Raw genomic sequence first — 12,155 nt, 5'->3', positions numbered from 1 at the left:
AGGTGGCCGATACCATCCAGCCTTTATTAGTTCAATCAAATGAACTAATATTTTTTTCTCAAAAAATGAACTAATAGATTTATAAGCATGATATGCTTTTGGAGTATATCTCATGGGATAGTACGAGTGAAATAGCATTGCGGAACGGGCGAGTTGGTTGGCAACTCGACACCTATGGTAGACAGTCTAGGCGATGTGCTCTTGATCGCTAGAGCTTCTATCTTCTCATATTGCTTGTCCCTCATGAGGAGCTATATTCTCTTTTATAAACCCACGGTGTGGCAGTAGTCTTCTCACCTTTGAGTAGGTGTCCTCTCCGTGTACAGGTGGGATTCCGGACCATGTGCGAGAGTAGAAATCGTGACTCCTTGCCAAGTACTCCCTCCGTCCCGTAATATAAGAGTGTTTTTTACACTAGTGTAGTGTAAAAAACGCTCTTATATTATGGGACGGAGGGAGTAACATGCAATGGTCTATTTTTAGGAACCCATGTGCATATACTACCTAGCTAGGTCACGAAGCTCTGGCTTGTATACAGCTTAGCCAGTACGGCTTGTATGCAGTATACATAGTACAGTGATATGGTTGTATAATTGTCCCGAAGTCAAGCCCCCCATGGGTGTGCGTAATGAAGCGAACAAGTCGAGTAGACAAAAGCACTCGAAGCTTCCTTGCAAAAGTACTCCTATGGCACCTGATGGTTTTTTGTGTGCACATTGGATGAATCCACTGATCACTTTGATTCTCAACCAGTGGCCAAGGGGTTCAAGCAATAACATGTTACTCCCTCCATTCCATAATATAAGAGCGTTTTTGACACTAGAGTATGAGTTATGAGGATGCACTTAGTCCAGTGATCAAGTCGGCGACAATTTGACTAGCTTTATCTATTTCCATCTCAGAAATAGATTATATGATAGTTCGTCATGTACAACGTGTTTCTTCATGATGGCCTGGAAGAGGAGACGTATATGAGGCAGCCACCTGTATATCAAGACAAAAGTAAACCATATGAGGCATCTCGTGTCTTTATGGTCCCAAGCAAGCCCCAAGGGTGTGGTATTCTTGTCTCGGTAATAAACTTCAAGCCATTGGGTTCTGTCACTCAAGAGAAGATATATCCCTCTATTCTTCCGTAGAGGAGGGAGCATTAATTTTTTACTCGTATAAGTTAAAGAAACTGTTGTAGTGAGCTCCTATGACAATGCAACTTATGTGAAACTATGTGTGGATTTCCCAACCTTCTTCACTACACCAACTCATGCCATCTCTGACAGTACATGTACTATCAGCATTGACGCAACTTTATCAAGCATGATTTCACCAGACACATCTGGATGCTTTCTTTGTGCCCTTCAGTGTGCTGGATCGGACGGTAGGTCTTTAGTATGTGTATTTCTAGTTATTTATTCATGAACGGACCAAACTAGAACACGACATGACTTTTATCTCTTCAAACTGAGTGTTTGTTAGGTAAAAAAAAAACTCTATGTTATTGGTCCACCATAAGTTTGAGTAGGGGTGTTAGACATATATGTATAGCCGTGCACTTTTGCCAATTGTACAAGAGCTTTTCTTCCACCATAAGTTTGAGTAGGGGTGTTAGACATATATGTATAGCCGTGCATTTTTGCCAATTGTACAAGAGCTTTTCTTTTTTACTTGTGGGGTGTGTAAGTGTTTTTCTACATATTTCCCTCAGCTGTATATTTATATATAGTGGTCTTTGGCCCATGAAAATATAAGTGGCATATCCTAAGGAATCAAATCTTTTATCTATTCGTACACGCCCCCTGCTTGCCCTCATATATAGTTTCTGAATTGATGTACGTTTCCCATCAGGGTATCTCTCTCTTCTTCTTCACCTATAAATACCACGCCCTCTACGATCCTTCTCCCACCCACCTCTCTCTCTGATAATTTTAAGGCGGTGATCTGAAGATGGCAGAGAAGAGTGATGTCTTCGTAGGAGGAGAGATGGTACTGGTAGAGGTGACGCCGGCGGAGGATCACCACGGCCACCAGCACAACCTTGGTATCATTGTCGTCGGTGTTGGCCCGTCAACGGTTACTGATGATCGCCTCAAGGTGGTGGGAGAAACGGGCAAGCAGGAGCGGCTGCTGGTGGAGCGCTTCGCGGTGGTCGAACATGGCGGCGCTCCTCGCCGGCTTCGCCCACCACCTCGAGGAGAGGACCGACCACCACCTGGGTACACCTTAGTCCACACGTGTTTCACGTTTGCAGCACCACACCATATTCATACTATTATATTACATACGTTCCATTTTATCATCTACCCCTACCTTCCACTTTGGTAGTCGCAACTTCAAAATGAGTACAATTTTCTAATGTGCTAGTGATTTGGCAATGGCAGGGTACCCGTTTAACCTGGACTTCGACTTTGGTGCCCTCAACCAATTCCAGAGCTTCTTCATCAACAACGTGGGTGACCCTTTCATCGAAAGCAACTACGGCGTGCACTCGAGGCAGTTCGAGGTGGCCGTGCTCGACTAGTTCGCCGCCTCTGGGACCTCCAGCAGGACGAGTACTGGGGATACGTCACCACCTGCGGCACTGAAGGGAACCTACACGGCCTACTAGTTGGGTCAGTATATCTATTTCTGTGCAGCGGCTTGTTAATTTGCAACGCATGAATTTCATGTTTATTTTGGATTCATTTCCGCAAGAATCTGTACATATGTAGTTATTTACCTCGATTTTAAACATGAAACTAACATTCGCAGGAGGGAGCTTTTTCGTGATGTGATTGTTAGGAATGGGCAATTAACTTTACTGAGGGCCAAAGGCCAATACATATACATGTGTGATAAAGTGCAGGAAACCCCTTATACAATGGGGATAAACCAGAAAGAGACTATACACATCTAACACCCTCCCTCAAACTCATGATGGATCAACAACACTGAGTTTGGAGAGGAAAAAGGCATGTTGCGCCCGAGTCTGTGCCTTCGTGAAGAAGTCAGCCAACTGTAACTCAGAGGGCACATAGTGAAGAGCAAGAGTCTGATCCTGCACAACAGCACGCACGAAGTGGGCATCCACACTGATTTGCTTAGTGAGCTCATGCTTCACCGGGTCACGCGCAATACTGATAGCATCAGTACTGTCTGACAGTAAGGGAGTCGAGGTAGCAGCAGACACACCAAAATCCTCAAGTAACCACCGTAACCAGATCACCTCAGCCGTCAGCATAGCCATGGCTCGCAACTCAGCCTCTGTACTCGAGGGAGAAACTGCAGTCTGTTTCTTTGTCTTCCAAGCAATAAGAGAGCCACCAAGAAAGACACAATAAGCAGACAGCGAGCGTCGATCAGAGGGATCACTAGCCCAGGTAGCATCAGAGTAAGCCTGGAGCTCAAGAGAACTGGAGCGGGGAAAGAAAAGGCGCTGAGAGATCGTGCCACGAAGATATCGTAGAACACGGAGGAGGTGACTATAGTGGACAGAGGTGGGGGCTGAAACAAACTGACTCGGGATGTGAACAGGATAGGAGATGTCAGGACGCGTAACAGCAAGATAGACAAGGCTACCAACGAGGTGACGATAGCGAGTGGGATTAGGAAGAGGGTCACCATCAGAGGCACGAAGCTGAACATTGAGCTCCATAGGAGTCACAGCGGTGCGGTCATCACTGAGAGCAGTTCGAGCGAGAAGATCCTGAATATATTTCTCTTGAGAGATGTAGAAACCATCAAAGGTCGAGGAGATCTCAATCCCAAGAAAATAGCGAAGAGGACCCATATCAGTCATGAGGAACTGGTAGTGAAGGAGGGCCTTAACAAAGGCAATGTAGTCAGAGTCATCACCAGTGATGATCATGTCATCAACATAAAGAAGGAGAAGAGTCCGACCACGAGGAGATGTGTGAACAAACAACACGGGATCATGATCACTGGGCAAGAAACCAGCGGCAGGCACCACAGAGGCAAAGCGCTCAAACCAGGCGCGAGGGGCCTGTTTAAGACCATAGAGGGAGCGGCGAAGTCGACAGACCATACCGTCAGGAGCATAGTACCCCAGTGGTGGCTGCATGTAAACCTCCTCACGCAACTCTCCATTAAGAAAAGCGTTTTGAACATCAAGTTGAGAGATAGACCAATGACAAACAGAAGCAACAACAAGAAGAGTGCGAATAGTGGTCATATGGGCCACAGGAGCGAATGTCTCATCATAATTGCGTCCCTGCTCCTGCTGAAAACCACGGGCCACAAGGCGCGCTTTGTAGAGCTCAAGAGAACCATCAGAGCGAGTCTTAATCTTGTAGACCCACTTGCAGGTGATGGGACGGACACCGGAAGGGAGGGAAACCAGATCCCATGTGCCAGAGCGCTCAAGGGCAGCAAGCTCTTCGGCCATCGCAAGCTGCCATTCAGGCTGAGTCATGGCAGTCCGATAGGAAGTGGACTCAGCAATAACAGAGAGACCGTACCGATCAGGAGAGTAGCGATCAGGCGGGGGGCGAGGCCGAGCACGGAGGTTATGAACCGGGGGAGGCGTGAAAGGAGGTGAACCAGAGGTGGAAGGCGCATCAGGGGAAACATCCTCAGAACGAGGGCGACGAGTATAGTGAAGAGGAAATGGTGAGAGAGGACGACGGACTGGAGATGATGGTGGAGAGTTGGAGGAGGAGGATGGGGAAGATGGTGTCGGTGGTGAAGGGGAAGGAAGAAGAGGTGCAGCCAGAGGAGGAAAAACATGAGGAGGCACATAGCAGGGTGTATCAGGGAGAAGAAGAGAAGAAAGATCGTCCACAGAGAAGCTCGAGGTAGAAGGACGTGGGTAGTAAGAGCGAGACTCGTCAAAGGTCACATCACCCGAGATGCGCAGACGACGACCAACAGGATCCCAGCAGCGATAGCCCTTGTGCTCATCGCTGTAGCCAAGAAAAACACACTCAACCGACTGAGCAGTCAGTTTGGTGCGTTCTCGCGGGGCAAGAAGGACATAGCACACACATCCAAACATACGAAGAGCTGAGTAGTCAAGAGAGCGACCAGTGAGACACTCCATAGGAATACCACCCTGCAGAGCAGTCGATGGCTGTATGTTGATGAGATAGGTGGAAGCAGAAACAGCCTCAGCCCAAAAATGGGGTGGGAGAGAGGCGGCAATCATCAGAGCATGAGCCGTCTCAAGTAGATGACGATGCTTACGTTCGGCAACGCCATTCTGAGCATGTGCACCAGGACATGAGAACTGGGCAAGAGTACCCTGTTCCGTAAGAAAACCACGCAACAGCTGGGAGATAAACTCACCAGCGGAGTCAGCACGAAAAGTACGAATGGGCGTGGAAAACTGGGTGTGAACCATGGCAGCAAAACGTTCGTATATAGAGAGAACCTCGCTACGAGATTTCAAAAAGTAGAGCTAAGTGTAGCGAGAGAAATCATCAATAAACAAGATATAGTAGCGGTGACCACCTTTCGAATCAAAGGGAGCAGGACCCCATACATCAGAATGAACTAAGTCAAAAGGACGCTGAGATAACGACTCACTGGTAGAATAAGGTAACTGGGTCTGTTTGCCAAGTCTGCAGCCAGTACAAGGTAAAGAAACATCTCCAGATACAGACCCTAAGAGGCCCTGACTACTACAAAAACAGCTATAACCAATATAGACACTAATGGCGCACTGTACATGTGGTGCGCCATTATTAAATACTAATGGCGCACCATGTGTTGGTGCGCCATTAGTGTGCAAATACTAATGGCGCACCACATCCACGGTGCGCCATTAGTAAAAAAAAAATTTAATTTTTTCAAAACTACTAATGGCGCACCGTGGGATGGTTCACCATTACTAGTTCAACTAGTAATGGCGCACCACTCCGCCATTAGTAATTATGTTTCAAAAAAAAATTCAAATTTTTTTTATTTTTATTTTCTAAACTACTAATGGCGCACCGTGGGATGGTAATGGCGCACCACTCCCACGGTGCGCCATTACTAGTTGAACTAGTAATGGCGCACCACTCACACGGTGCGCCATTAGTAATTTTGTTACAAATTTTGTTTCAAATTTTTTGTTGAAAAACTACTAATGGCGCACGGTGGGGGTGGTGCGCCATTAGTAGTTCAACTAGTAATGGCGCACCACCCCCACGGTGCGCCATTAGTAACTTGGCCCATTCCACCGAATGCACCCCCCCCCCCCCCCGCGTGGACCGCCTTTTCAGTTTTAAAAAAAATAAAAGAAAATGATGGAAATGTCAAAAAAATAAAATAAAATAAGTTTCCCATGTGATATGTGGTCTAGTTGTTGGAAAAATTTACAAATATGAATTTCGACTTTATTTGCAAAATCTCTCTGGAATTTGTAAAATGGGCATAACTTTTGCATACGAACTCGGATTAAAAAGTTTTATATATGAAAAATCATCTACTCGAAAAGTTACATAAGAAATTAACTGGGGGAACCCCGTTAAACATTTTCAAAATCCTCAAAAACCTAACAGCAAAAAAGATACGGGGCTTTCAAGATCTAGAGGCAAAAAAATTCAAAAAATTTCAAACTTACTAGTGGCGCACCGTTTGCTAGGTGCGCCACTAGTAACAGAAAAAAATATTGGTTTTGAATTTTTTTTTCAAAAAATGATTCGTAATATGACAGGGAAGTTTGAAATATTTTTCAAAATTTCATCATACTCATGAATATGAACAAAGTCCTAGACATCAACAAGGTTTAATAGGATTGATATGATAAATATATCAACAAGTGGCTGTTAAGTGAGGTGGTGTTGGGGTTGGATAGAACCGCAAAGTTAAGCGTGCTCGGGCTGGAGTAGTGTGAGGATGGGTGACCTTTCGGGAAGTTTGACCACTTAGTGCGATTTGACTTGAGATTAAGCCATAGTGACCTGATATTAAGAAAAAAAATTGAAATTTTTTTGAAAAAAATATTTGAAAAAATTGTTACTAATGGCGCACTTCTATGTGGTGCGCCATTACTAAGTCAGATAGTAATGGCGCACCAGTGGTGCGCCATTAGTAAAAAATACTAGTGGCGTGGTACTAGTGGCGCACCAGTAGTGCGCCATTAGTAGGAAAAACTGGTGCGCCACTAGTAGGCCTTTTCCTAGTAGTGTGACGAACTAAAGAAGACAAGCGAGAGCCACATAGGTGACCAAGGCGATGATGCCACTGCTGGAAGGACGCAGACGAAGAGGCAGCAAGAGCATGGGAGCTGGCTGAAGTGGTGGCAGCGGAAGGAACACAAAGCCAGTCAACCTCCCAAAGGCCCTCTGACTCACGGCGCCGGGGGCCAGCACCAATCAAAGCCTTGGTGCGACGATCCTGAATGGAGCAAGAGTCCGTATCAAGAATGACACGACAACCAGAATCAGTAAGTTGGGCAGCGGAAAAAAGATTCATGGTGAGGCGAGGAACATGTGAAACACTAGGAACAGAAAAAGATGGAGTGGAAAGAAGACCACGGCTAGCAACAGGAAGAGGTGTGCCATCAGCGGTAAGAACATTAACAGGCGAATCAAGAGGTCGGAGAGAAGACAGCACAGAAGAATTAGAAGACATATGAAAAGAGGCGCCAGAATCCAGAACCCACGAAGATGTACCTGAGTGTGTAGATGCCTGCGGTGGGGGAGCAGTGGCTGCAGTCACAGCAGCAGCGGAACCGGTCGACGAAGAGCCTGAGGAAGCTAAGAGACGCTTGAGCCTCATAATGTCCTGGTCAGTGAGTGACGGGGTCGAGGAGGATCCAGGAGTCCCACTGGAAGAGGAGCGCCTCTGGTCTCGCTTCTTCTCACGGCAATCAGACTCTGGGTGACCTGGCCGAGAGCAGTAGCCACAAAAGGTGTCACGGCGCGACCGGCCCCTCTCAGCATAAGAAGGACGACCCACCCCCCTGAAGGAGTAGGCAGGAGCGGTGGAGCAGTGAGGCGAGTAGGTGGCAGAGGAGCTCGAGTGGCCAACACTGATGGAACCACAAGTAACCCAGCAGAGCATAGGCGGGTCTCTTCAGCACGAAGCTCAGCAAGTACCTCCGAGATAGGAACACGACCACGAGCGAGCAGGTGAGCACGGCGAGGCTCGAACTCAGAGCGAAGACGAGATAAGAACTCGTGAACCCGCTGAAACTCCAAATCGGACCGTGTAGTCTGACAGCAACGGCAAGTTCCACAAACAACGGTCCGAGGAGAGTCAAGCTGACGCCAGATGGCAGAGCACTGTGAATAGAACTCATCAACAGAGGAATCACCTTGGTGGAGTGCATGCTCCTAACGCACCACAGATAGGTAGAGAGCATCACTAGAGGGCTGATAGCGCTGACAGAGATAAGACCACATCGCTGCAACTGTGCCAAGTCCCATGAACTCCGAGGCAAACTGAGGAAGGACACTCGCAGTAAGAACAGCAGCAGCACGAGCATCATCATTGCACCACTGAGTGTAAGCAGACAGATCATCACGATAGGCAGAAAGGGCATCCGAATAGGCTGACATCTGCTGATCATAGGCATCAACTGCAGTATCATCGAGAGCCTTGGCGGCATCGCGATCAGCCTGAGAAGCATCAGCAGCAAGAACCGGCGGTGCTGGCGGGGTAGGAGCCACTGGAGCAACAGGGCAAGGCGGACAGGGGACCTCGCCAGAGAGAACACCCCACAGAAGGAGACCGCGCATGTGGATACGCATAAACCCCGCAAACTCGGCATAGTTGGTGCCATCGAAGATCACCGAGCACCGAGGAACGGCGACATAGCCCGAAGAAGACATGAGGAGCTCCTTTTTTTTGTGGTCAACTGCTACAGTAGACTGCTGCAGGGGACCCCGATCCAGATCAGGATCGGGCTCGCGCTGGCTCAATCCAGCCCCGATGGAGGAAGCAGGGGGGAAGGGCGAGCGTGGGAGTGGTCGGCCCTGGGCAGCACCGGCTGCAGTAGGAGGCGGCCAGGGGCGGCAGGGCGCGGGGAGGTCGCGGCCGGGCGCAGGGAGGTGGCTGCCGGCCGCGGCCGAGCACGGGGCGGCGCGAGGCGGCAACGGCAGGCCGCGGCCGCGCTCGGGGCGGCGCGGTACAGCGACGGCAGGCCGCGGCCGAGCTCGGGGCAGCGCAGGCCGGGGCGAGACGGCGTGGCGGCGGGGAAGGAGAGAGCCGGGGGCGAGGGAGGAGGTGGCCGGCGTCGGCGACGAGGTAGAGGGAGGCCGGCGACGGGGGAGCTAGGCACGGAGCTGCGAGCGTGCGGGAGCGGGAGAGGAACCTAAGCATCTGATACCATGTTAAGAATGGGCAACTAACTTTACTGAGGGCCAAAGGCCAATACATATACATGTGTGGTAAAGTGCAGGAAACCCCTTATATAATGGGGATAAACCAGAAAGAGACTATACACATCTAACAGGGAATTATATACGCGTCTCGCGAGTCGCACTACTCCATCTTCAAGGCGGCTAGGATGTACGGAGTCGAGTGCGTCACGATTGATACTTTTGTTTCCGGAGAGATGAACTGGACAGATTTTAAGTCCAAGCTGCTGAAGAACAGCGGGAGGCCTGCGATTGTCAATGTCAATATAGGTTACCATCTTGCTTCTACATTTTCATTCAAATGGTTAACAATGGCTTTGCTTAAGTGTCTCTCTTCATGGTTCACGTTGACACACTTTTGTTTCTTGCAGGGACGACCGTGAAGGGAGCCATCGATGATCTTGACAGGATCATAAGAACACTTGAAAAATGTGGGTTCCGAGATCGATTCTACATCCATTGCGATGGAGCTCTGGCTGGCCTTATGATGCCATTTATCAAACAAGTGGGTCGTGTTGACTTTTATGCAGTATGGGATATGTAATAAAGTTTAATTTTTGGATAAATCTGGAAAATGACCTAACTAACTTACTTTTATTTATTTTCCTCTAGGCACAACCTATCGGAAGCGTGAGCATATCGGGCCACAAGTTCATGGGATGTTCAGTGTGGTGTGGTAATAACTAGGCTCGAGTATGTAAATGTGCTCTCCACTGACATTGAGTACATATCATCTAGAGACGCAACAATCATGGGGAGCCGCAACGGGCATGCACCCTTGTTCTTGTGGTACAACCTGAACAAGAAGGGTTACAGAGGCATCCGCAAATAAGTCGAGAAGTGCATGACAAATGCTCATCGCCTTGTGAGCCGTCTTAGGGAGAAGGGGGTGAGTGCATCCCTAACCAATCTAAGCAACACGATGGTGTTCGAGAGGCCGCGGAATGAGGCACTCGTCCACAAATGGCAGCTCGCCTGTGAGGGGAGCATTACACACGTCGTAGTAATGCCAAGTGTGAGTGTGGAGAAGCTCGACGTCTTTGCCGAAGAGCTTGCTATCATAAGAAGGATATGGCATGAAGGCGGAGGGTTTAGCATGTCGTGTGTTGCAAAGGACATCGGGGAAGAAAATTGCCTCTGTGGCGTGCATGCCAAGACGTCAAAAGCTGCATAAGATCGTTGGAGGATTGGAGATTGATGTTTTATAAAACTTGAATTTTTCAAGGGCACACATGATTTATCTGGTTTTCATAATTTGGACAACAATGTTTGTTGTTATCCTTTTTACTTTTGTTGTGTTGTCTATGATAGTGACATGTGTTTTGTTGTACATTGATTAATTGATTGATTTGGTGTTTTCTGTTGTGTATGGTCTGAAATTATTTTATTTGCATCATGCTTCCCCCAAAGGAACCACAACCACACGAGGCAGTAAGTTTTTGGGCTCCAAATGCAAAGGTTTGCAGCTAGAACCAAGTTTCTCTCGGTTAAGAAACCAAGATTATTAATCACTTTTTTTTTCTGTAGTTCAATGATTAGCCCCGCAACACAATTAAGAACTTCCTGGAGTCTGTAATTGTACAATCTTATCAAGTTGTGGCCATTTGAAGCAGCTCTTGTCAAGTGTAGAAATTTGGCCATTTCACTTGTACAATTAGGCCACAAGAGCTTCTGAATTTCAATGATAAGTGGCTTGTTGTCTCTTAAGAAATCTGAAGAAAAGTGTTTAACACAAGAGCTGCTTCTCTGCAACTTTTTGATTCATTCTTTGCATAAACTGTAACTTATCTCTGCTCATGTTTATGCAATCGGAGGATGAATGAAAGATGTTACTGAAAAGTTGTTGCTGTTTGTTAACTATCAGAAAAACTACTACTTATATCAGTAGTAAAACTGCTACTGTTTGTTAACTGTTGTCGTTTGTTAAGTGAAAAATTGTTGTTTATCACTTGCATTCAGTATGTATACAATGCTGCTGTTCGTATTGTTAACTGACTGAAAAAAATGCTCCAAATTTGATACGTGAGGTCCACTTCAAATTTCAACTCATTTGGATATCTGAGAAACTCTCGGCAAAAAAGACAAATCGGGTCAAAACAGTGCGTGAACAGTAAACTTTTTTACAGACACCGATTTTGTCTTTTTTGCAGGGAGCTGCTCAAATGTCCAAATGAGTTGAATTTACAGCGAACCTCACGCATCAAATTATCTATCACCCAAAAAAACTTTGGAATTTTTTGAAATTTTCTAGTATTTGTTTTGATCTTTTTCGTCAGCGCGGGTGCAGCTGAGCCCGGGAGCAGAAACGCCGCACTCATTTGTATCGAAAATATAAATCGTGCCCAGGCTCATCTGCTCCCGGTTAGAAAAAAAATTCAAAACAAATACTAGAAAAATTCAAAAAAATCCAAAAAAATTTTTGTGGTAGATAATTTGACACGTGAGGTCCGCTCCAAATTTCAACTCATTTGGATATCTGAGAAACTCTCGGCAAAAAAGACAAATTGAGTCAAAACAGTGCGTGAATAGTAAACTTTTTTACAGACCCTGATTTTGTCTTTTTTACAGAGAGCTGCTCAAATGTCCAAATGAGTTGAAATTTGCAGCGAACCTCACGCATAAAATTATCTACCACCCAAAATAATTTGGAATTTTTTGAAATTTTCTAGTATTTGTTTTGATTTTTTTCGTCAGCGCGGGTGCAGCTGAAACGCCGCACTCTATTTGTATTCTCTAATGACTGAAAACAGGCTGAAACACTGAACTTTGTTTCGGTTGTACTGGGCTGGATGCCTTGTTCATAGAGTGTGGGAGGCTTTTGCTTTCGATAGATGATGTTCGTTGGATATTGTTTGGACGGCTGATGGATGCCCG

General features: G+C 46.8%; 1 pseudogene; it reads left to right on the top strand.

Annotated features, from left to right (window-relative positions):
- Nucleotides 1-1,941: 1,941 nt before the first annotated feature.
- Nucleotides 1,942-10,455, top strand: LOC123076658 (serine decarboxylase 1-like; annotated as a pseudogene).
- Nucleotides 10,456-12,155: the final 1,700 nt, after the last annotated feature.

Source organism: Triticum aestivum, chromosome 3D (genome assembly GCF_018294505.1).
Source record: "Triticum aestivum cultivar Chinese Spring chromosome 3D, IWGSC CS RefSeq v2.1, whole genome shotgun sequence".
Classification (NCBI taxonomy): Eukaryota; Viridiplantae; Streptophyta; class Magnoliopsida; order Poales; family Poaceae; genus Triticum; species Triticum aestivum.
Note: the sequence above shows the minus strand (reverse complement) of the source record. Positions and strands in the feature narration are given on the sequence as shown.